The 25,321-nt window shown below is 51.0% G+C and overlaps 1 long non-coding RNA gene across 1 annotated transcript; it reads right to left on the bottom strand.

Moving 5' to 3' along the window:
• Positions 1–3,592: 3,592 nt before the first annotated feature.
• LOC130679633 (uncharacterized) lies at positions 3,593–19,453 on the bottom strand. The gene is made up of 3 exons (XR_008992671.1): positions 19,245–19,453; positions 8,130–8,334; positions 3,593–4,545 (listed from the first exon to the last, which is right to left on the bottom strand). It is a non-coding gene; the product is annotated as an uncharacterized LOC130679633 (long non-coding RNA).
• Positions 19,454–25,321: the final 5,868 nt, after the last annotated feature.

Raw genomic sequence — 25,321 nt, 5'->3', positions numbered from 1 at the left:
TGATTAGGTCTTCCTCCCATCAAAGGCTAAGGGCTGGCTTCACCCCAAGGCCTAGCTCCCATGGCAAGGAGACAATGAATGCTCTCACCAGGCACGGGGAGCAAGTGGGATCCCAGCGCAGGCCCCGCCCCGCCCCCATCACACACATTCCGGATGATGCCAGTTTGAAAGTCTCCCTTTCATGCTCTTTAGGGCTGAGGAGGAAAGTGCAGCTCTCCAGGGTACCCTGAAGGCCCCCGCGGGGAGCTATGTTGTCCTGGGCTCTGGTTGGTCAGGAGAGGGAACCCCGGATTCTCGCAACGTGAAAACGATGAAGTTGGGTCAGGTCCTTCTGCTTGAGCCTCAGCAAGTGCTGGGTGCTGGCCACGCATTGCCTCATGCAGTGAAAGCCCCTGCCACAGCCCTTCTGTGGCAGCTTCTTGTCACACTCCCATTTTCTCCAGAGGTGTAATCTGAAGCCTGGAGAGGTTAAATAACTTGCCCCAGTTACAGAGAGCAGACAGGAAGGCTTCCTAGAGAAGTGGCTTGGAAAGAATGGGCAACGCTATCAAGAAGGCCATGTTGGGAATGGACGTAGCTGCCAAGCATGGTGGATGGTCCGGTCAGGCTGAGGCTTATGACACAGGGAGAGCAAGCAAAGGGGACGGTGACAGCAGGTCCTGGAGATGATGGAGAGCCAGTGGATGTTTAGAAGCATGCAAGTAATAGCAACAGCCTTAGGCAGAGTGCTGTGTGGTGGAGAGATGGGGCCAGCATGTTGCCCTGGTCTAGCCCTGGCCTCACAAGCTTGCATCTGTGGCTCTGATCCATCAGGAGAGGTGGTTCCTAGATCCTAGCATGGGGGACTGTGGCCCGTAAGGTAGAGGCCTGTGTCCTGCCTTTGCCCTCCTGCCCTCAGACAGCAAGCGGCCCTGACACTTGACCCGGTACCACAGGAACCAGCCACACTCCTCTGAGCCTCAGCCCCCTCACCTGTGAAGCAGGGTAACGAGTCGGTCCCACCTCATGGGGCTAGAGAGGATTAAGTGACACAATGTCTGGGTCAGAACAGACCTGCTCTGGGTTGCCACAGGTTTCTTCCAGCCAAAGGAGGGCCTGGAGGCTCCCTGCCTTTTGAGGGACTCTCAAGTCCTGGGGCTGAACACATTTAGGGGGAGGATTTCAGGCCAACTTCTGACTTTCAAGTATTAAGTGCCTTGCCCAGAGCAGCTACGCAATCCCCTTAACCTTCTTGATGATATGAAGCTGGTCAGCTATTGCAGGACCCCAAACTAAGTCCCCAAGGCCCGTCTTCAAGTCACTCAAACCCCAGGTCCCTTCCCTATAATCCCAAGGTGACTGGGTGGGGAGATGGAAGAGCACATGACAGCTTTTCCCTCTGTTCAAACTGCCTCCTTGTGCCATTGGGTCAGATACACAGGCTGGAAGAGAAAATGTTTAGGGCCACAGAGACCTGGTTTGAAATTCCACCATTAGCACTTGGCTCTGGGCCTAGAAGACCCTTCTCAACCTGTCAGTCCCCTCTGGGCACCCTTATTAGTCATGAACAGCTGCCTCTAGGAGTGGTTTTATTAGATCCCTTCTACCCAGCAGATCTCTGGGTAGGAGCAGGTCTGGATAGCAGGAAATCAGAGCAGAGGGTGTTGGCCTCATGGGGCAGGAAGGGAAGCCAAGAACACTGGGCATTGACAACCAAGTAGGTTGGGGCACCCATCTCAAAGGCAAACAGCAGGGCCTCTCCCTTAGAGCTGGAGTTTGGGCTGAACCCACCCCACTGTGGGAGCACTAGGGGTAAGTTCCCCAAGTGTGGCAACACACACACACACACACACACACACATACACACACGCAGGGAACGCATCCTGGCTACTTCTGGGCTGGCAAGATCCTTCACCCATCAGAGAAGAGAGAGAAAGTGGGAGGCTGAGGCTGGTAGTCCAGCACGGGCCTCACTTGGCTCACTTTCTCCTTCTGGAAAATCAGGGGATTTTCTGACTCATGTGATCAGCACATTTCCCCATATCCTCCTCCCACAGCTGAAGAAGGTACCAAGCAGGACAGAGCCTTGAGACCTGCAGTGAAAGACCGGAGGGCTGTGCTGCGATTGCTTCCCTGGGGAAGTTGTCGCACTTTCGCTGGCCGAATCACATGACTGGCAGTGGTGGGGAAGGGCAGGATCAGATGTGCTGGAAGGCTGCCCTGCCACGTGGAGCTGAGACAGACCTGGGCAGGGCTGAAGGGAAGCAGGGAGGTGGGGGGGATACAGTTTTCTTTTTTATGCAAGCACTTTGGTTTCAAGCAGAAGCTGCCATAAGGTCACTGAAGGCCCAGAGAGGTTGACTGACTTGCCCAAGGTCACACAGGCCTGATGCCCGGCCCTGAGCACTCCTCATCAGATCCAGAATTGGATCAGTTCTCCCTCTGAGGTTGGATGAGGGAGCCATGGGGAAGCTTAAGAAGCCCTGAGGACCTTGCTCTGCTATAATGTTGAAGTAACTGCTGGGCACAGGGCTCTGAGGGGTAAGGATGTATCAGATAACATCACTGAGAAAAGAGAGCTTAGTGATGGAGAGGTGGGGACAGGCCCCGGATCTCTGATACTTTATGGAGCTGACATTGCTGGAGATTGGTGACACCCTCATGCCATGCCAAAGCCATGGTGTAACTCTGCGACACCCACTTGTCTGCATACCTTCTCCAACATCCAGTGGAAGCCACTTCGTAGTTGGTCGGATGAAGGGGCCATACTGTCTCTGCTGGGGTTTTGAGGCTAGCATATGAAGAATTCCTTTTCTCCTTCAAAGGTAAGAAAGGTTTTGCAGGCTCAGGATCCATTGTCGTTCAGCACTCCTCTTCCCTGAGGATGGGTCTTGCTCTGGTCTCTTACCCTCCATTCTGCCTGGCCTTGTATTGAAGCTCATTTCCCCACTGGCTTCTGGGGCTCAACCACTGGTTGCAGCAGGGCAATTGCTACCGCTGGTTGAATGACTGCATGAAGGCGGTCACATCTAGGTTGGCTGGTTTCCTTCCCTGACTTGCTGGCTCCCACGTCCTAGGGGGCTGAGAGCTCTGTGTTCTGGCCTGAATGTCCGTTTGTAGAAGACACTGCTGGCTGGTTGACCCAAGCCTATCCACACACTTTCTCCCCAGCCACCTTCCAGTGATTGGTCTAGAGATGGCCATGTGACTCACTTCTGGCCAATGAGAGCTAAGTGAAGCCCTGGATGGGCTTCAGGGTGCTCTTTTTAAAAGGCACAGAGCTGGCATTCTCTTTAGCCTTTCCATTTTCTTATTTTCTTTCTGTCTGGAACATGGATAGAGGTCTGGAGTTGTTGCAGCTGTTTTGCTGTTGTGAGGCAACAAGCATGAAGACAAAGGCTTTCACCCTAGGGGTGGTAGAGGGGATGATGGAAGGGGTCTTAGGGGCCTTAACAGCCTAATAGAGCTTTCACATTTTCTGGACGGCTCACTCCTGAACTCCCTCCCGTAGTGTGGAACAAATACCCTCCTCCCTCCCACTTTTTTTGTTAGGATACTATTAGGTTTTTTTTTCTTACTTACGGCCATATGCATTGTGGTTATATCCCCTCCTCCAGTTTAAAAATGCTAAGCTCAGGTGGAAAGAGATCACTTCCCCTTGATCTTTGTCCTTACAGGGGAGGTGGAGACTTTGAGTTTCCAGTGCACTGAGTCCAGGACCTTCCTGGAGCGGGAAATGCCCTGGAAGTAAGGCCGAGAGTGTCAGTGACGTCACTAACAGACTGAGATTAGGGACCTCATTGTCTCTAGCCCCTCTGTGCAATTGCACAAGCATTTCTTACTCCCTGCACACTCTCCCAGCTCTGCAACTCCTGGCTAACTCTTACTTATCCTTCAGAACTCAGTGTATGCCACCTCTTCCAAGAAATGACGGCTTCCTCCTTCACCACACATCAAGATGGACGAGACGAAATCGTGGTCTACCTGTTAGACCATATTTGTGCTCCCACAATACCCTGGGCCACTTCAGCACTGCATTTATCACCCAAAGATGTAATGTTGCGTGTGTATGTCAGCCTCCCTCAGCAGACAAGGTGTCTTTTTACCTTTACGTGCCGGTACCTGTAGTAGGGGTTGTAGATATTCAGTGAGCCATCGTCTGTTTGCTCATTCATTTGTTCAGGGTTTATTGAACATTCTGAGAGATCCCAGTGCCACGTGAAACAGTTTGGCTGTGCCAAGTTGTCACAGGACATAGAACATCCTTGCCCAGGGGATCCCGGGAGCAGCCCCCAGAAGGCTGGACTCAGGGATGAGTTCCTTATAGCCTCACAGAGCAGGGACCTGGAGCTTAGATGGCAAAGTAGGTTCTCATTCTGGGCATTCTGTCCACCAATCCACTCAGTCCTGCTGTTCAGGGAGGAAGGAGAGTCAAGGTCAAAGTGTCCAGCGAGGTATGCTGCAGGCCTCCACATTGCCTAGGCTCTGGAGCTGGAGGGGTGGTCATGGGGGCACCTTGCGGGGTCTGCAGTGAGAATCACCTCCTCCAGGAAGCAGATCTGCAAACTGGGGATCCAAGAGGAGGTACGGTCAGGGGACATACCCTCTGCTTGTAACCATCTGGCTCTGAAGGCTTGCTGGAGAAGGAAGCCCCCAAGACACATACCCTCTCCCTCTTCTGGGCCAAGAAACCTTTCCTCTGCACTGCCCCCACTTCCCCATTCCCTCGTCCCCTTTCTGTCCCTCCATAAACACTACCAGAGCACCAGTTGGGTACTCAGCATTTCAAAACCAGAGCTGCTGGGCCTACTGGTGTGGAGGTTTTGAGTTCTGTGCTTCTGCTGGCTCTCCAGGTGTCTCAGGGTCTCAGGCCTTGAACAGGCCCTCCAGCCCCATGTGCTAACCTTCCAGGGCGTTCTTGGCTTAATGCAAGTCTTCCTGGCATTTTAGAAGAGCTCAAGCCCCACACTCAATGGGGAGGCACTGGCTAACCATCCTAGCCCTCTTGGGCTCTGATGGAGAGGGATGGACATCAGGATGCCCAAGTGCAATGTCAGGAGACCTAATGTATTCCAGGCCTGGAGTGGGTATGATGCTTGGTTATAACACAGAACAAGTGAGTAAACTCTATTATTCTGCCCCATAACCCTGCCTGGCAGGAATTGTTGTCTTCTTAAAGAGGAGGAAATTTACCAGCATTGACACAGAAGAAATAGAAAATAGGAATGCTTCTAAAACTCCCAAAGAACTTGAATTTATAATCAAAACTTTTCTCACAGAGGAAACTCCAGGCCCAGGCAATTTTCCTGGTGAAGTCTATCTAATATTTCAGAAAAATAAATAAACCTTATTACCCAAAGTCTTTCCAATAATAGAATAAGATTGAATTCTTTCTAAGTCATTTGATGAGGCAAGCATAACCTTGATATCTCAATTCCCACATCTGTAAGGTGGTAATAAAAATAGGTCAAGCCTCTCTCAGAGGTAGGGAGCGGGATCAGGATGAAGAATTCGGGTTAAGGATTAGGATTAAGGGAGTTGTAGGTGTAGCCCTTGGCACTATTCCTGGCTCTGTAATGTGCTCATTGTATGGTCATTGTTTCTATGTGGCCAAGCTAGGATTCAGGCCAAGGCCTGTGTCTCATCTGCACCATGCTGAGTCCAGAACAGCATCCCTTAGACAAAGAAAGAAAGAAGATTGCTGGGGGAACTACCGTGAACAGAGCCCCTGTCCTCTGGCAGCCGCTTAGCAAACTTGATCTCAGTTGAAAAGATTTTTAAGGTAGGTGTGTCAATCCCATTTTACAAATAGGAAAGCTGAGGCTCAGAGAGTCGATGATGGACCAGGCAAAGTCAAAACCAGGCCTGCCTGAAGATAAGGCTCATGATTCTCTAAGCCTTGCTACTTAGGCAGATGTACTAACCAGGTGAGCGCTAGTCTGTCTCTGGACTTAAGGGTTCCCACTGTAAAATGGGTAGAGGAGCTGCTCTGTCAATTGTTGAAAGACAGATGAAGCATATGGAGTCCCCACAAAAGCCGGCCACATCTGTCTGAAAAGTTCCAGCGAACCAGCCCCTGCGGGTTACCACCTGCTCCAACCCTCACACGGCACTGCTTGTGGTTTTGGGAGACAGGTCACCCAGGGCAGAACCATCCCTCCCGTGTATGATGTTTTTATTGGGGAAGTAATAAATGAGCGCATTCTCATGGTAATAAAAAGTCAAGCAATCCAGAAATACGTTGAATAATAAGGAACATGCCGCCTCTACCCCACCTCCATTCCATTCCTCCGCCCAGGGATGAACGCTGTCCAAGCAGCAGGATAGCTGTCCTCCCAGCTTTACTTCTGTGTATTTACGCTCATAGACATTTACACATAAAAACACAATCAGTTCAAAGATGTTTTCTTACATGCCTGCAATCGTCCTGTATGTATGTTCTGCAACTTTCTTTTTCCATTTCATAATCCCATGTGCTATTTATATCTTTTCTACTCCCTGCGGGATTTGAGGAGGTTTACCCAAGTTCCTGAGGGCAGGGTGCAGCGCAGTGGAGGGAGTGCGGGCCCTGGCATGACACCGACCTGGATTGGTAAGCCCAGCTCTGCCATCTGCATTGGGGTAGCCTTGGGCTGTCCCTAACTCTCAGTTCCAGTTTCCTCATCGGTGAAATGGGGGATAATAATAATAGTTACCTTTTAGGGTCAGTGTGACCTCAATATGAGCTAACAAAGAAGGCGTTCAATCATTTCAGCTCCCCAGACTGCCTGGGGCTTTGAAAGCAAGTAGCTGATACATCTGAGCTGGGTGGTCCCTAGAGCTCAGCTTCCAGGACCCCTCCCATTACCCCCCAACAGAAGAGGTGGAGATGCAGGAGAGCGGCAGAGGGGTGAGCCTGGGAGACCTGGTCACATTGAGTGTCTGCAGCCATACTGGGTGTTCTGAGGGAGGGGCTGGGTCTCCTGCCCTCTGTGTCCCATGGAGGTGCCACCTGCGAAGGCTGGCTCTGCTTTCCCTAGGCAAGGAGACGAGCAAGCTGCACTTAAAAAATATCTGTTGATGTGCTTTGAATGATCCCATGATCCATTCCTTCACTTCTGAAACCTGTTGCAACCATCTTCTCCATATTGGAAAATGGGGAAACTAAGGACAAGGGAAAGTCAGAGTTGCTGGGCTGCTAAGCATCATCTGGCTCAGCCTCCTCATTTGAAAAAAGGAAACAGACCCTGGAGGGAAGAAAGTAACTGACATGTAGACGGTTCTGGTCTATGGTTAGAACAGTAAGTGTTTGCTGTAATCAGGGCCAGATGCTTTAGTTCATTTGCCCCAGCCCTATAAGGTAGGTATTATGGTTTCCCGTTTTATAGGCCAGAAAGCTTAGGTTATTTTAGTTTTCTCAAGGGACTACCACCAGTAGGAGCCAGAGTCAGAGCTCTGTGTGTGAGTCTCACTGACCTGCTCCCTGGGGCTACTCTGTGTCCCACCGGCACCTCCCTGCACCCTGCGTCCTCCTCCTGGACGTTCCCTGAGCTGCAGCTCCCCAAGGAATCCTCCCCTGGCCTGAGGGTGGCTCTGCCCGCCGTCCTGCGCCCTGCTTCTCCATCCGGACATTCAGGACCCCTGAGCTCACTGACATGTTGCTGAGTCTGTCTTCTCCCCCCAGGCCCTGAGTCCCCAAGAAGAAGGGTGTGGTTCTGATCCATCTCTGCATCCCCATGCTCAGCACAGGGCCTGGCACAGAGTACACAGATTGGGGGTGCGTGTGGAAGAACAGGAGGGAGGCAGGCAGGAATTCCAGATTTCATGCCCTTTCATCTATCCCATGGCTTCTTTTGACAGTCGAGGTCAAGAGACAAGGCCCCAAGATTTTATACCAAATATGATCTCTTTCTCCGCTCATCACCACGGCTCCCTTCCATGTGCTAGTGCTCCCCACTGACAAGGACAGCAGCCCCCCCACCCGCCACACTGCCCACAGCTCTCAGGAACTGCCCTGCTAGCCTTACTGCCATGAGGGCCCAGCCTCAGTAAGGGCTCCCTGGCCAGCCGCTTGTCTTGAACATGGCGACAAGGCCTCGACCACAGACTAGCGGGGTACAGGCCTGGGGTCAGCCCTGCCCAGACCTTCAAAGCAACTGAGAAAGTTGCACCTCCTCCAGCAGTGACACCCTCCTGCTCGCTGGGAGCTGCCGGGGTCCACGCTGCCTCTCCAAGATGGGTAGGGGGCTGGGGAGACTCCCGGTGTTTGTCAGCCAGAGTACCATCATTGGGGAAGACTGCGTTTCCATGGATACGAGCCATGGGAGCTGCTGGGAGATGGGGCCATGGTGTACACAGACACAGATCCACACAGACCTGCAAGAAAAATAGCAACAGATTTGCTGAGTCATTGGCCCCACATATTTATAGTCTCTGGCAAAGGCAGACCTGCCTATCAGAGGCTAATAATACTGCAGCAGCGTGTTAATTGCAAAGGCAGAGTCTTCAAGCATCCATTCAGATGCAGTTTGCTCCTTGAATAAAGAGTGAGGCCCTCATGCCCAGAGCCAGCTCGTGTGTGAGTGTGCGCTGAGGAGTGTGTGCGTGCGAGTATGTGGAACCCGGCTCTTGAGAATAAGAAAGCTCAAGAAGCAATCAGCCAGTCTGAATTTACCCTGCAGTGGTGTTATAAAGAGCTCCTCGGTGCCAGAGGATGTCTAGGGCTCTACCCATGTGGTCAGGTGGACAGAAGGTTGGGTGAGATCTCCCAGGGGTGCTGCTCTGTAGCCCTGAGACCTTCATCTCATAGCCCATGTGCCCTCCAGCTCTGGGCAGTCACGTAGTTAGAAGACAGGGAGGAAAAGACCCCTATCTTCTGGGAGGAGAGCCCCAGTGGGTCCCCCAACACACCTGAGGGCATGCAGGGGCCCCAGTATGAGGCAGAGTCAGGGACAATGTGTGCCCAGGAGACCAAGCGCCATTTAAATAAATGCCCAAGGACCAAATTCAGCTCTGAAGGGGAGTCTCTGCACCCTTGCCTCTGGGAGCCGGGAAACTCATCTATCTCTGAATCAGGCAAATCGAGTCCTCACCTCCTACAGCTTCCATGAGGACTTTGGGCTCTGCCCCTGAAGCACTGCTTTATAGAGACAGTAGCTAGGTTCCTTCCTGTCCATTGTCTCTGCCACCCTGAGGCTTCCATTGAGACTGGAGCCACACATTTCGGGCACCAGGCAGAGAAGGGCCTCGGTGAAAACTTGTGCACGCGAAACTCCATCTCTCTAGTTCTTTGAAGGCAGTTCTCAGATCCGCCTGAATCTTCTGAACTCCGAGCCAGATACCCTACCAGCAGGAATTCAGGTCTCCTCTCCGGCTCCGTTCCTCTGCGGACGTGCTGCTTCTTACACTGCATCTCCCCCCATCCACCTGCCCCACTGAACGCAGAGGGCAGAAGATGGGGCCCCAAAGGGATCCTGGTCCTGCTGATCCCCCATCACCGCCCATAGCCCCCTCCAGGACAAAGAGGGCAAGGATTGCTGAGCTCAGCTTTCCCTCTGCGTCAGCTGGAACACAGCCCCCGGCCTCCGCTCTCTGGCTCAGCCCAAGAGCGCAGAAGCCATACTCTCCCTCCAGGGGTCTGACAGCAGATGGGTGGTGGCCTCCGGGGACCCAGAGAGGAGCAGCAGAGCAAGGCTGTGCAGGGAGAAGGGGTAACTGTGTGAGCTGAGCCTCAATTTCTCCCACTCCACCCCCCAGAGCAGCTCAATCATTCGTGACTGAGTTCTCAGTATTCTGAGGACAGGAGACAGGAGAAGAGAGAGGGAAGGAGTAGAGAGAGAAGGGAGGCAGGGAGGGAGGAAGGGGAGAGAAGATTGGGACACCCTTTCAGCTCTCACTTCTCTTCAAGAAGGTTGACTCCAGAGCTAATATTAATCATCAATTAAATAGTGTGGTCATTCTGAATAATAAAGAGCTCTCCTGTTCCCAGTTTAGTTTTCATTGCCCTCTCTCCAGGGAAAAACCTGCTGTGGTCTGAGATGTGGCATCCAGCCACGGGCATTTGTAGAACAAAGCTGGTGCTCCCCTGTGGGCAGTCTCAGCCTGCCAAGTACCCCGAGAACACCACCTCCACCCCCACTTCAAATGTGGGTAAGACAGGCTTTGAGGGCCCCAGGACCCTTCAGGATCCCACTTTGGGGCCCAGCCTATGCTCCTGATGGGAGGAACCTCAACAGTGGCATTCTTGCTGGCAGAAAGTGACCCTCCTGCTGGCCTACTGGGTGATCTTCGGCAAGTCATGAACTGTGCAGCTCCCTCATCTGTAAAATGGGGATAATAATAGTGTCTGTATCGTGTGGTTGTTAGAAAGATTGAAGTTACTTGGAATATATTATTATAAAAGTTAATATACATAAAGGGCTTGTAACAGTGCTGGGTGCTTAGTAAACACAGTGTAAAGGTTTGTTAAATAAATGACATTGCCAGGGTGTTCACTGGGCAGAGCCCAAGATCCCAGACTGTCGGTATCAGGGTCTTCAGGATTGAAACTGTCAGTCATTGCAGAGAGCTCCTCAACAGACACAGCCCAGGCCAAGGAGGGGCGTCAGCAACTTGATGTCCTGCTGCTCTCTGGGCCTCAGTTTCTCCACCTGCCAATGGGGGATGGCGCTATGGTGACAGCTATGGCCCAACCTGCTCTGACCTGTCATTGATAACATCGGCTAGCATTCATGGAGCTCCTACTGTGCGTCAGATGTGCTTCTGAGGGCTTTACTGTCAGTCAGTCATTTCATTTAATCCTCACAGCAGCTCTATAGGTAAGCACCCTGTTCCCCAAATGAAGAAACCGAGGCTCAGAGAGGTTAAGTAATATCACACAGCTAGTAAGAGGTGGAGCTGGAAACTGAACCCAGGTCTGCCTGACTCTCAAACGTGATCCCAGTGCCCTTTAAGCCATGTCACCCGACCTCTCACCAGATTTTTGTCCAGGAATGTGTTGAGTAACTTAGGATTGCAGGGGACGAGGGGACAAAAGAGAAGGTGCAGGTCTGGGCTGCCCCCGTCCCACCCTGAGCTTAGCAGCCGAGCAGCCCTGCATTTGATACCAGCTTGTCCCAGCAGGTGAGGACTCTAGCTGGCTACCTGGTGGCTGGGGAAGGCAGAGCTGAAATAGGTCTTCGGAGTGGACGGAGAAGCCCCTGGGAGGACGAGAAAGAGAGTGCGGCCTCGTGGAGAGGCAGAGGCACAGCCGCGGAGGATGCCAGCATCCGGGTCTCGCAGGAAACCCAGGGGACGCAGCCCTCCAAGCCCCTCCGCCTGCTCTCTCCTGCCTGTCCCCAGGCAGCTGGTCCCTCCTGGGCCCACTTGGCTTCTCCTCCTGCATCTCTACCGGCAGCAGCTTTGGGGGAGGAACACTCTCCCCTGGGGCCCCAGTGCTGTGCTAAGTTGTTGTTTGTGAGGAGGAAACAAGGCTGACTGCATTTTCTAAAGAGGCTCCAGGGAGCTGCAGCCGCTGTGAGGCCGGCGATGGGGCCTCTCAACACTCACTGCTGGTGTGGCTGGGACAGTGAGCCCTGGGGATCACAGGCTGGGTGGCGGCTCAAGCAGGGCATGTTCATGGGTGTGTCTGATTTAGGGCTGATGGAGCAACACTTGTGAGACAGGTCCTGTGCTGGAGATGGGACCCAGATGGACCAGGTTGGTCCTTGGCCCCCCAGAGCTCTTGGAGATAAACATGCACATAGAAACTGCCTTCTACCTGGTAAGTCCCAAAGAGGTGGTGGGCTCATGGACCATAGCATCTGGGGAGGGGCTCCTAACCCAGCCTGCCAGGTCAGGAAGGCTCCCCAGAAGTACTGAGGAGGGTGGGAAGATCATTCCAGGAAGGGGAGCAGCATGTGAGAGGTCTCAGAGGCACAGAAGGAGACATGGGCTTGCCACCTGCCAGGACTTCCATGTGGTTAGAAGGGAGGAGGTGGGGTGATAATGGGGGGAGTCTGGACAGAGGTCAGTTATAAGAGGCCTGGACAATGTGCCTAGAAGCTTGGGTTTTCTGCTGAAGGCAGTGAGGAGCCACTGAGGAGTCATTTGGTGGGACTGGCCTTTAAAAGATCACTCTTGGGCCAGCTGACACCCCACCCAGCTCCCCAGAGCTCCTGCCCCTAGGCATCACAGTGGGCTTTCCTGGGACTGCATCCTGAATTAAGGCCTGAGCATGCCCACAGCCGTGGGACTCGGCGGACAGGGTACAGATCTGCTATTCAGCCAGACTTCTCTTGAGCAATGGGTCTCCTCCCCATTCCACAGATGGCTACTTTGGAAATCAGTTCATATCATTAACCATGTCAATTATCAGGAAGGGAAAACTTATGTGACAATCTTAGCAGACACCAAAAACACATGTGATACAACTGAACATCGATGAAAACTCTTAGCAAAATAAAAATAAAAGAACATTCCCTTGACATAATTAAAAATATCTATCTTTAGTCAACAGTCAACATCTTTCTAAGCAATAAAACACTGGTAAGTTGTATTCATGTTTAAGTCAGAGTGGGACAAGAATGCCCACCATTACCACAATTTACAAGTTTATATTGTTCTGGAAGTTGTAGCTGGTGCAACAGTACATTAAAAAAAGAAGAAGAACAAGCATAATGTTGGAGTGAGGAGAAATTGCTATCATTATTTTGTTCATGATCTGACTGTTTATCCAGAAAACTCAAGAGAATCAACTGAAAAACTAATAAGAGACTATGAGAGAGGTCAGTAAGATAGCCAGTATCAAAATATTTACACTAGCAAAATCCAGTTAGAAAATATAAAAGAAAGAAAAGCAAAGACATTTCCAACATGGGTTCTCATTGCCCTGAGCAAGTGGAGTGAGGACGCAGCCCGAGGGCCCTCAAAGCTCAAGAAGGCCCAAGCCCCTGGGCCCCTGGGGGGCAGGAAAGGAAGATGGGACAGAAAGCGGAGCTGGAGAGGGCAGGGAAGGAAGGAGGAGAGTACCCTGGAGCATCTTCCTGGGCTGATAACATTGGGCTCCGGCTGGGGGCTGCCCTGTTAGGGGAGCACCCAGCCCTTTGAGCCTGATTCCTGGCAGCCCTGCAAGACAGTAGCTCGGGGCAGTGAGGCCCGGGCTGTTCCCAGTGGTTCCGTGAGCCTGGACTCAGGGAGCAGCAGGCCCCGCCCGCTGGGGGCTCCAGGCTGCACTGCATACTGGGGAGGGGACCATGCACCCTTGTGGAGAATCTTCATCCACTATAGGACACAGACTCCCAGCAAGTGAGATTCCAGCTAAAAGACTGTGTCTGAACATTGATTAAAGTAGATTCATTACATCTCCCAAGAGAAACGGTCCATGTCAAAGAGGTACACCCAACCAACCTCCAAGCTCCACTCTGATGCCAGGGGCTCACTCCCCAGCTCTCTGCCTCCAGACTCCTAGCAACTGCCTTTTCTTGGGATGGCATGAGTCCTCACCAGATGCTAATCTTGCAAACCCACCCCACGGCTCTATATCCTGCCTACCCTGGTCTTCTCACCTGCCTTGGTGCCCAATTCCCCCATTAATGCTTCCCAGCCTTAGGACCCTAACTACTGTCCTGTGGGTGTTCTGTGACTCTCCAGGTCTCCCTGTCAGGGGCCACACTCAGCACTCCGCCCTCAGGGAAGGGAGCTCTTCCGGCAGAACAAGGGGTGGGGCAGACTGGAAAGGAGGGCACTGACTTTGGCTCTGTCTTTGTGTCCCATGCCTCACTCTTCCTTCTTCTGCAAGCTTGCTGATTATCTAGAGTCCCTTCCCCAAGTCCAGAGTCGGGGAGAAGATTCTGGGGGGTCGGTTTGTTTGGCCTAATTCACCAAGTCCCCTGGCTCCCTGGTCTTGTCACCATGGAAACCTTGTGAGGTCACCAGTATCATTAAAATGAGAAGAAAAAAATGTTTCTCTCTCTCCTAAACTGAGCACCACTTGGCTTCAGTGGCTTCTGTGAAGGAGTAGAGAGGATAGCAGGCAGTCTGAGGGGAGACACCTAGACTCATCCTCAGGGATGCGTTCATCCCTTGATACCCTGACACCGGCTGCTTAGACACAAACATTCTCTACTCCCTATTGGCTGCTTTTCACAAAGCCTGGTGGTTTTCAGGCACCCTTGCCCAGGAAGAGAGAATCCTGCAGCCTTGTGAATGTGCTTAGCAGACCTCATGCTCTACCTGGAGAAGTGGGGGAGGGCTCTTCCCAGCAATGCTACCGAGTAAATGCTCATCTACCAGACTTGGGGAGCTCCTGTGGGGGAAGAAGGAGGGAGCCAGAGCCCTAGGCCACTGTTCTAGACCCTTCTCCCTGTCAACCAAAGGTGAGAGTGGGATTGCTTGGGGCTAGCACAGGAGTGGAGAGGGTCTGAGGGTGAGTCAGGTGCACAAACTTGTCAGACATGACGTCTTCTTTCACAAAACTCAATCAATCGATCAATCAACCAATTTCAAGTCCTTCACTGAAGGCCGTGGAAGAATCCATATAGGGAGGGACGGCTGGATCACATGGCCCCCATTCTTCCTCCCTGGGATTTTTTTATCCTTTAGAGAATCTCTGACCGGTTATTGCCACCAAAGTGGCCACAGGGGCTCTTTCTTTAATACCTCAGGGTATCGACAAGGCAAAGCTGGAACATTGATAGTGAGCGGGACAATAATACAAGCTGCTGGTCACAGTACAAATGGGCACGAGCTTTCTGAGAAGTAGTTTAACAAAACAAAAAAACTTTTGGAAATTGTATTCTCAGAAATTTTACTTCTAAGAACCTACCCTAAGGAAATAATTAGATAAATGTGCAAAGATGATACAGCTTGAATGCATAGCAGAAAAAAAAAGAGAGATGGTTTAAAGAAATGATATGGACTAATATGTGGCCATTAAAACAGAAAATAATTAACATAAAAATATGCTGACTCTATATTGTTAATGAACAAAAAGCAGGTGTCATATCAGCATTTGTAGAATAACTCCCTACTTCTAAAAATATTAACATGTTCATGAAACAAGGTGAATATTTTTTCTCTTAACAGCTGGCGCCAAAATTCTTCTTAGAAAGGAAACTGTCTTTGTTTAGAAAAAAAATAACTTTGGTCAACTGTTCAGACAGATGGTAGTCGCAAACCACTCAGCATGAGACAAGGAGAGAAATTCGTTTTGCTCTTGAGGAAGATGGCAGAGAATGTTGTAACAATCAAAAAGAAGGGAGAGAGACAGAGAAGTTGGCGGGAAGGAGAGAGGCCGAGATGAGGGACAGATGCCCAGAAAATCATCTGATGCTGTGGGGAAGTGGAGGAAGGTCCTTAAGAGCTGGGATCCCTGCCCTTTGCTTGTGTGCTGCAGGGTCGGCCACTTCTTCACCTGATTGAATCTTCAGTCAAGTCTTCTAAGTGCTCAGAGGTTCTGAATGAATGGCTTTCCACTCACTCAGGAGTTGGAAAAGAGATCAGGTTTCAGGTTTGATCTAACCCAAAGTGGTTATTTCTGGTGGTATAAATTATGGGTGGTATATATATTTTTTAGTTTTGTTTATTTGTATGTTTTTCTTTTCTAAAATAAACAATAAAGAAAAAAATAAGTTTCAGGGACCACACATTGTAAATACACCATAGAGTCAGATGGAGCTAGATAATCCGGGTTAAAAGTATGGCCTTCACTCTCCCACCACAGACCCCAAGTTGCCTGCACATTGTAGGTGCAGTCTTGACACCCCCCCCAGGAACAGCCACCCAGATATGCAGCACCTTGAGGTCTGGTCCCAAGAGTGTAACACTCTGGGAGGGGGAAGGGACGCAAAGAATGCCCACCCCAGTGCCTCAACTCAGACCTATCTCCTTTGGTTTCTGCTCAGAGGACCCACATCCTCCTGCAGGATTAACAGTAGGAATGATCCCCCTTTTCAGGGGATGTCCTGCCATTCACAAGCACTGAGGCATGTGAGCTCTTATGGTATCTTAAGGTAACACCACAGCAATTCCAATAATAATACAAAAGTTGCATGCACGCAACAGGGTGGTCGTGTTTTGGTACTTCATCACCACGACCCTCACCATCACCATCGCGACCTCCAACCTCCTTTTATCCAAGCAGGATACGTCCACCCAGTTCTGCCTGCATTCAGGGTTAGCTTGAGGTGGGCCTGAAGGGGCACAAAGAAGAGGAAACTGGAGAGGGTGAGGGCCATTTTACCCAATCTCCTGGCAGGTGCCCAATCCGCACAAAACCCTGCGCAGTTCATTCACTTGGTATTCAATGGAATAATGTAGCTGGTAATGAATTTGTTTTGCATTCAGTTGGATAACACTGTTAGTTATGAATTTATAATTTGCAGAGGGATAAGGCTTTTTTCTTCAAGGCGTCAGGGAAGCTGTTGCTTACAAACTTGTAATTCGCTGCTGCAAATCCATCTGTAAATGACACTATTGCAAGCTGAAAAATCTCCTAGGCACGAGGAATACAGCCTCAGAATTAAATTGTGTGTCTGACAAGAACCTGCTGTTCTGTCTTGTGCCCCATCCCGGTGGCCCCGCCCTTCCTCCTGGGTTCAGTCCTGGCCTTGCCGGCTTGTGCCTGTCAGTGGGGACCCCATGGCCCTCAACCCCCCGCCATCCGGTCCCGAGCCCCTCCTCCTCTCTTCCCACACCCAGAGCAGGGTTATAGGCCAGCCAAAGTCACACATCTGTCGGGGGAAAGTGCAGCCCAGCTCAGCGAGCACAGGCACAATCTGGCCCTGTGCAATGGACCTGGAACCCACCGTCCACTCTCCTAACCCTCTCTGGGCCTTTGTGTCCACATCATGTTTGAGACCTCAGTCCCCTTAGAAGTGTTTACCCCAGGTTTGTCAGCCAGTATGTGGATAGGCAATGAGTTTGCCTGGGAAAGTGTCCCCCTAACCAGGAGGCAAGAGGGGTGGATTGGCCCAAGGACCAAAGAGCAGAATTGGGCAAGGGGCAGTGATGTGTGAATGCTCAGGCCACACAGACTATGTGAGCCAAAGCTCTGCCTCAGCTATTTCGAGGCTCATATTTTCATCTTATTTCCTTTTGTGCTTCCCTCAATTATTCAGATTTATTCTTTTTTTTTTTTTTAAGTAAAAGCTTCTTTTAAAGAGTAAACTTAGGATGAAGATTAAAAAAAGAGGCTCAACCCACAGCTGGGCTGGAGAATGAAATTGGTACCTGGTAGGAAGGCAGAGCTGGGAAAGCATCTGGGGGACTTGTCAATAGAGAGTCAATCAACAGCATTCACAGTGCTCTATCCCCACTGGGTGCCAGATGCTGACAAGAAGACTAGGACAGTGTGGCCTCTGCCCTGGAGGCTGCAGCTATACCAGGGAGACAGGCTATTGAGCAAACAGCCAGGATAAGGTGCATCCCAGTTCCCATAAAGGGAATCTGTGTGCTGTGGGGCCCCATGGCAGAGACACCAAAACCAGTCTAAAAGGGTTCAAGATGAGGCTTACTGCTGCTAGGCTGTGTGACCTCAGCCAAGGTTGCTTAACCACCCTGAACTTCCTCAGTTGTCAATCAATATTGCTGAGCATTGAATTGTAGTCAATAAAAGGGGGTATATTTTGCAGAGAATGCAGAAGTTACATTATTACAAATAACAGGGGGCACAGATGAGTCTCACAGTGGGCTCTGGGAGGACTTTCCTGAGGACTGAAATTTAAGCCAGGACCTCAAGGGTGAGCAGGAGTTAGCAGGTGAAGAAGGTGTGCAAGTGCCCCCGGGCAGAGGAAACAGCATGTGCCAAAGTCCAGAGGCAAGAAACACAAGCATCCAAGGCACTGGGAGGAGGTCAGTGTGACAGGAGCAGAGGGTAATGGGAAGTGAGCAGAGAGGGCAGCCGAGAGAGCTACAGGGCCAGATCACGCAGGCGCTTGTGCATGTGGTGAGAATAGGGGACTTCAGGAAAATACGAAACGCGTGAGGATTTTAAGCAGGGGAATGATATGTCCAAGTTGAAGTTTTTTGAGATCCTTGTGGCTGTTGTGGGGCTAATGCTAATACCTTGGAGAAGACCAGAGAGCATGTGGTAGGGGGTGGATTTCATTGTCAGGTGGAGAGATGTGCTCAAAGGAGGTGGCATCAGAGAACCGAGACAGGAGAAATATTCAGGAGGGAGAATGAGCAGAAGGGGATCGATGTGGACGGTAAGGTGAAGAAGGTGTAAAGGGAGATTCCCAGGGCTTCGGTAAAAGTGGCTGAGATAGGGGACACAGGGGGAAGAGTTGTTTGGGAAATATCCCAAGTTTGGTTTTGAATCTGAGCTCTTCAGGAGGCAGAGGATCCATGGGTGGGAACTTGGAGAAAGTCCCGGCTGCATATGCGTATTTTGGGTTAGGGGCCGTGTAGGAGGTGACTGCCGCCATGAGAAAGCAGAGAGAACGAAAGGGAACAGAACTGAGCCTGGAGCAAGTCCTTGTTCTGAGATGGGCAGAGCAGCGAGCCGGCAGAGGACGCTGCAAGCCAGCAGTGAGGACGTGGCCAGCAGAAATCCAGCAAGGTCTGTGTCCTTGAAGCTGAGGGACAGAGGGAGTCGACAACCAACGACAGCGGGAGGGAAGTCAGAAGGGAACTTGTGGACTGCGCGACTCCGAAGTCCCCAGTGACCTCAGCACTAAAAGTTTTGTTAGAGGAGTGGGGTGGAGGCGACAACTGCCACACAGGGGAGTGGGCGAGAGCTGGGGAAGAGGCAGGCAAGGGGCAAAGCGCTTGGGGGACGTGTGGTGGGAAGAGGAAGATGACACAGCACTTTGGACGGGAACCGTGATCTTACTTTCAAGAAGGAAGAGTTGAGGGAGAGAGGGAGAGATGGAGAGGGAGAGATTGACCTGATGGTAGAGAGTGAGGGATAACGGACAGCACACCCCGGAAGGCAGGGGGGAGGGTAACAACGCGGTTCTCCGGTGCTGCGGGCAGACTGATAGGGTATCTTTTGTGTGAAAGTACTATGCAAAATATCATCCTGAAATATGCTAGCATCCCATTTTCAGAAGAGGAAGCAGAGGCACAGAGAGGGTGTGTGATTGGTCTAAGTCACACAGCAGGGCTTTGTATGTAGGTCTTCCCTGAGGAGAGCAGGCTCTGAGTATTAGAGGTTCAGGGCAGAGGTGTGAAGGCTCAGGGTGTGTGCTGGAGGGACCCTTGGGCTGTGTGCCCTGCCCCCTTCCTCCAGTTTTTTCCCTCTCAGGTCACCTTAAAAACATTTTGTTTAACGAGTGTTTTAGAGATTCAATATTCAAAAAACTTACTTTGAGAATAGAATATAGCAGACTGCTGGACACTGAGGCTGTGGAGGTGACTGCTGTCCGGCAGCTCATGGTCTGGTGGGAGAGGGTCAGATTCATGATGACAATGAAACGTGGCAAGGGCTGTACTTGCAGTGGCCTAGGGCTCCATGGTGGGGCGGAGGAGGGACCTCACACACTGGAAGAGTGTTTCTGGAAGGTCTTCAGAAGGGTGTGAAGGGGGAGCACTGCAGGCAAGGAGGAGAGCGAGTGTAAAGCGTATGAGGTGAGCGGCTGCAGGCAGCTCAGCCTGGCAGAGCACAGGGAGCAGGACACAATAGGAGGCTGGAGAGCTGAATGAGGGCTAACTCCAGAAAGGAGGGGAACGCCAAGCTAAGGAGGCTGGGAGAGGAGCCATGGAGGGTCATAAACAGGTTCATCAAGCAGCGGATACCCGCAACAGTGGAGTCCACAGAGTGAATCTGAAGGTCGGCAGATCATTAGTTAGCCATCAGCTAATGCAGGGGCCAACGGGTGCAAGAAAGGGCTTGGTCGTCAGTAGAGAGTTGAAGCCTGTCCACGTGATGTTAAGAGGACAGAATCAACAGGACTTAGTGACAAGTTGGATGTGGGAGAGCAAGAATAAGGTGATCTCAAGTTGGTAGTTGGGTGGAGGGATGGAGGGTGGTGCCATCCTCTGAGATGGGGAAGACTAGAGGGGATACATTCAGGGGGGCAATAATGGGCTCTGACTTGGGCACATTGAGTTTGAAAGGCCTGCAGGACATGCTTATGGAATGTCCAGGAGGCAGGTGGCAATATGGTCTGAAGCTTTGGAAAGGTCTGGAAATGGCAAATTGGAAATCAAGAACTTTTAGGGAGTGTGGAAAAGCTCCCCTGGGGATGGAGTATGGATCAGGAGAAATGAGTTATGCTGCCATAAAGGAGAGGGTGTCAGGAAGCAGCAATGGCTATCAGGGTCAGGGGCCACAAAGCTGTCACCTTGGACAGGGAAGGAAAAGTGTCCACGGGTCTTAGCAAGGTCAAGGTCTTACTCAGTGAGGATGATTTCAGCAATACAATGATGCTGAAACCAGTTATAAGGTTTGAGGGGTGACAGGAAGCAAGGAAAAGGAGGCAGCCAGTATAGACAAATCTTCTGAGAGCCTTGCTTCATCTGGGGAAATTACAGCAGGCAGGAAGATGACAGAAATGTCCCCAGACATGGATTCTCCAGTGTGAGCCCTACCACTGTACAGCCACAGAAGGACATATGTCATCTCTTCCTCATTCTGAAAGGGCCTTTCCTGGGAGACTCAGATATAGACTCTCCTTTACTTGGGGATTTTCTCATGAAAAGTTTTATAGTATTATACACTAATCCCACATTTGTGTCCAGAAAATTTCTCTAAGCCCCAAATATCAATGATAATAACTAATATATATGGAATACCTCCTAAGCCCTATGCAGAACACATTACATGGACCGTTTCATTTAGTATACAAGACACTATCCGGAAAGTATTTACAGAGGGGGAAAACTGAGGCTTGGGGAAATTTAGTGAGTCACATGGTTATGGAAAACTAGCATGTGTGCCAGACATCTCCAGCTCCACTGCCTGAGCACTAGCTTGTCTATTGTCTCCATTGTCTCTCTCTGAAGCCCAAACGTGCTCACTCTGGTCCAGGCACTGCCTCCTTGGTGCTAGAACCCACTTGTGAGAATTCAGCTTGCAGACTGAATCCTTGTTTCCTCCTGACCTGCACGCCAATCTCAGTCCTCCACAGGGGGCCACAAAGGATTGCAGACTAATAGAAACAGCTACCATTTTTCCAGCTCCTGCCTCCCCTGTCCCCACCTAGGGCATAATGCTTGGTGCATCTTGTTCCTTGTCTCACTTTATCCTCAAGGCAACCGTATGCAGTTACTATTACTTTTGCCATTTCACAGATAAGGAACAGAGAGGGTAAGATAAGTTTAGAGAGGGTAAGTAACTTGCCCAAGATCACACAGCTAGCAAATGACACTTAGGACCCAAATCTAAGTCTGCTGTTGCAATAACCTCCCAAGCACTTGCCCTCCCTTCCACGGCTACAGAGCAACAGCTCCCAACCCTCTGACTTCAGGGTCTTTGGACATCCCACTCCACTAGGGAATCCAGTCATTAAGTCAATCACCTATTCATCCAGCCTTCCCTGAGTATGTTTGTCAGGCTCCAGTCGGTTGTGTAAGACAGACACCCAGTGAAACAAGCTGGAGCAGTAAGGGGACATACCAGCTCCTACAGATGGGTAGGATGTTCCTGTGGCTCCTAGGACTGAAAAGAGGGCTGCAAGACCATGAGAGCCAAGGCTGGGACTCTGCTGCTAGCAGGCCCTCTAAATTCCTCTCCCATTTGTGGTCTTGCTTGACGCCTGCATTTAAGTGGGAAGGATGGCTTCTCAGGCAGCCTCAGGCCCATAGCATCCAGCTTTGTCGTCCAGTAGGAAGAAGCCTCCTCCTCCCAGCACCCATATATCAATCCCAGGGGAACAGTCTGTTGGTCCTGCTTGGGTAGTGTGCCCCTGCTTGGCCTGATTGCTGGCGCTGGAGGATGGGGCTCTATAATGGTGCAGTCTGGGTCACATGCCCACCGGCTGGCAGTGGGGTAGGGATGGGTGGGAGCAGTGAGCCCTTTAATGGACAACCTGCCAGGACTATGGGACAACACTGGGGAGTTTCCCAAAGGAAGGAGATGCCAGAAGCAGACGCTAGAAAACAGGCCAAAGGGGTAAAAGTCACTCGATGTCACAGTCTATTACACTGTCCACGTGAGAGACAGGGGCAAACACAACACAGACACCATCTTGGGGAATTCACAGCCTCACAAGGAAATAAGGCTTACAGACATGAAGCTGTTCATAATAGCTGATAGCAGCTACCATCAAAAGAGCCCCTGCGGCTACCAGGCGTTGGGCCAAGTGCCTCCAAATGCATGATCTTACTCCATGCTCACAGTGACCCTGGGAAGTAGGTAGTACTATCATCCCTATTTTTCTGAGTCAAAGACACAGTAGAAAACAACATTTTAAAATTCTTTTTGGCAAGACAGACAATACAGGAAAAAATAAAAATGTTTATGGGCTCCTTATCCTTCCTCAGAGAGGTTAAGTGACTTGCCCAAGGTCACACAGCTAGCACATTAAATGTACATCCTAGGAAACATTTGGTTAAGGGCCAAAAGAGTACTTCTGCTTTTCCTTCTTGACTTAAGAACTAGGGAAAGCTGTCTGGAGGTTTGGAGGACAGAGTGAATCTAAGCAGAAATCTGAAGGAAGAGATATCTGGGTAGGTGTCCAGGGAGGTTGTGGGAAGAGAGAGGATGGGTCAGTCTCCAAACAAGAAGGAAGATAAACCTAAGCACTACCCAAATACTACCTATTCGCTCCAGCCTGTGGCAGACCTTTTGGAGATTTACAATCAGAGACCTCTTCTTCTGAGATTCCTCTTCTCTGGCCTGTCCTGACCAGCCCAACCCTTCTTCTTAAGACATATACACATCTCCTTTTCTCCATCCTGGGTGCCTTCCTGTGGACACACCCAGTGAATTGAGATCCTAGACATAGTTTGATCCACACTGAGAACAGAAGAAATGTCACTTCTCTAAATACCTAACTTCTTTTAATGAGACCGAAGATCAATTAGGTATTATGCAGTCACATCCCATCTTTTCACACCGAGCTCATTGTCTTCTAATACTCCAGTTGAAGCACATCTCCCCCATCCTGGACATGGGTAGATGGTTCCATGGCTATAAGACTAGAAATCCATTTTATTTCATCAGGATCAGTCCATTTTTTATCTTGGCTATCCCTTAACATTACCACCTCCATGAAAGTGACCGGTGGGACCATGTAATTCCACTTTAACAAGGCACCTAGGGTAGTCACTTTCATAGACACAGAAAACAGGATGTCGGTTGCCAGGGGCTGGGGGAGGGAGAATGGGCAGTTACTGTCTGATGAGCACAGAGTCTCTGTTTTTCAAGATGAGGAGAGTTCTGGAGATGGATTTGATGGTTGTACAGCAACGTGAGTGCACTTAACTCCACTGAACTACACACTTGCATGTGGTTAAGATAGTAAACTTAGGTGTATTTTACCACAACTTAAAAAAAGAAGTGATTTGTGCACCTTCTGGATGCCCACCTCCCCAGGAGAACCTCTCTCTGAACCCTGGGTAGCTGGGTTCTCACCATGTGGCTTCTGGAGGATCCTGTGAACACTCCTCTGAGAGAACCTGGAGAACAAGTGAAACCAGTGGTGCCCTTAAGTAACACATCACTGTGCCTGGAGTTTGAGCCCACCATAAGCCAGCCTCAAGTCACCATCCAGCCCCATCTCCCCTGGTCCTGCATCTGCCTGTAGTTCAAGAAAACTCTACTCCCCTCTCATCTGAATGTGTGACGTCACCTATACTCACTAACTCCTGCTCTTCACCAACCATTCAGCCCTCAATACCCAACAATTTAGCCCCTGTCACATCACCAGTGGTCTCCTTAGTGGACAACAGACACTAAGGCCAATGGGCACTTTCCATTCCTTCTGTCACAGGGCTCTCTGCTCTGACACCACTGAGCACATGCTTCTCCCCCTCCTCGGCCTGCATGACACCCACTGCCCTGGTTCTTCTCCTACCTCCCTGACCATTGCTGATCCATCTCACCCAGGAACTCTTCCGAAGTTCTGGCCTGGACCTATTGCTTTTTCTCTAGTCTACATGGTCTTCCTACTTATCTCATCTCCTCTCATGACAATTAAAAAAAAATTTCTCTCAAGCCCAGGCATTGGTCCATATACTCACCTGTCCTCAGGATATCTCTACCTGTCTTATATTGGACTCACCTTCACCCCAAACTCGTTCTTCCTCTCTGCTCTCTAACTCAACTGGTGGTGTGCCATCTACCCAGTTCTCCACACTATGAGCCAGAAGCATCCTCAACTCTCCCTTTCTCTCAAAGTTCAACCTGTCCCCAAGTCCTGCCATGTCCCCTAAATTGTTTCTCTAAGCACCCCCTCTTCCCCATCCCTGCTGCCACTCTCAGCTGGAGGTTTCGAGCAGCCTCCTAACTGGTTTCCTTCCTGTGGCCTAGCCTTCGGATACCCCACCCACGCTGCCCCAGAGGGAGCTTCTGAGAAGGCCAGTGGGACCAGGTTCCTTCCCGACATCACTGAGCCCCGCTGCCCCCCGACAAACCCAAGCTCCTAAGCATGCCTCCCAGGTTCCCCGGGATCTGGTCTTCCTCTAATCTATCCACAGAGCTGTTAAAACGCTCTCTCTAGAGGCCTCATTGGCTCCACAGCCCCTCCCCTCCCTGCTGCTCTAAGCCTCTGCTCTCACCCTCCTCCCCCACTCTGACAGTCACCTGGGTAACTCCCACATCTCCTTTGAGGTTCAGCTCAGGGGTTGCCTCCTGATAGAGCCTGCCAGACCCTGACCTGGCTGGCTCCCCGCAGTCCGCCTCCCTTACTGTTGCTTCTAGAACTTGCCTTTGTCCTGCCTTTACCTGTAAGTTTATTCAGGAGTGTCCCACCATGAGCTGTGAGCTCCTTGAAAAACTGCCTTTCCTTCCTGTGGCACCAGAGTCTAGCGTGAGGTGTGGTACACGGAGGTGCTGAATAAATGTTGAGTAGATGGATGAATAACTGAACGCAGTGATCTATGTCTAATGCATAGGTGCATCAGAGCCTCTAACTCCCAGTCCTGTGCAGCCTGGAGCGTGGCACATAGTAGGTGTTCAGTAAAGCTCGTCTGTATGCTATTTTCTGAATTAATCTGATCAAGGCAATGTCTGGGATACTTTGAGATACCAGAGGGGGCAGGGGGAAGGTCTGAATGCGGGCGCCTTAGCCAGAAGGCAGCTTGGGATGCACCACAGTGGGGGAAGGGGCCACGGGGTTCTCCGGAAAGGTGGGAAGGAACCAAGTCCCTGGCTCGCTGTCCGTCCACGCCCCGAAGTCGGGTGGAGTCCGGCCGGGCTAGTCCGCCTCCAGCCCTGCAGGCCCAGGACCCCTCCGGGTCGCCCAGGCGGAGAGCCCCATGGGCGGCACGCTCTGCGCTC

This window comes from Manis pentadactyla, chromosome 11, assembly GCF_030020395.1.
Source record: "Manis pentadactyla isolate mManPen7 chromosome 11, mManPen7.hap1, whole genome shotgun sequence".
In the NCBI taxonomy this organism is placed as follows: Eukaryota; Metazoa; Chordata; class Mammalia; order Pholidota; family Manidae; genus Manis; species Manis pentadactyla.
This window is presented reverse-complemented; position numbering and strand designations above follow the sequence as displayed.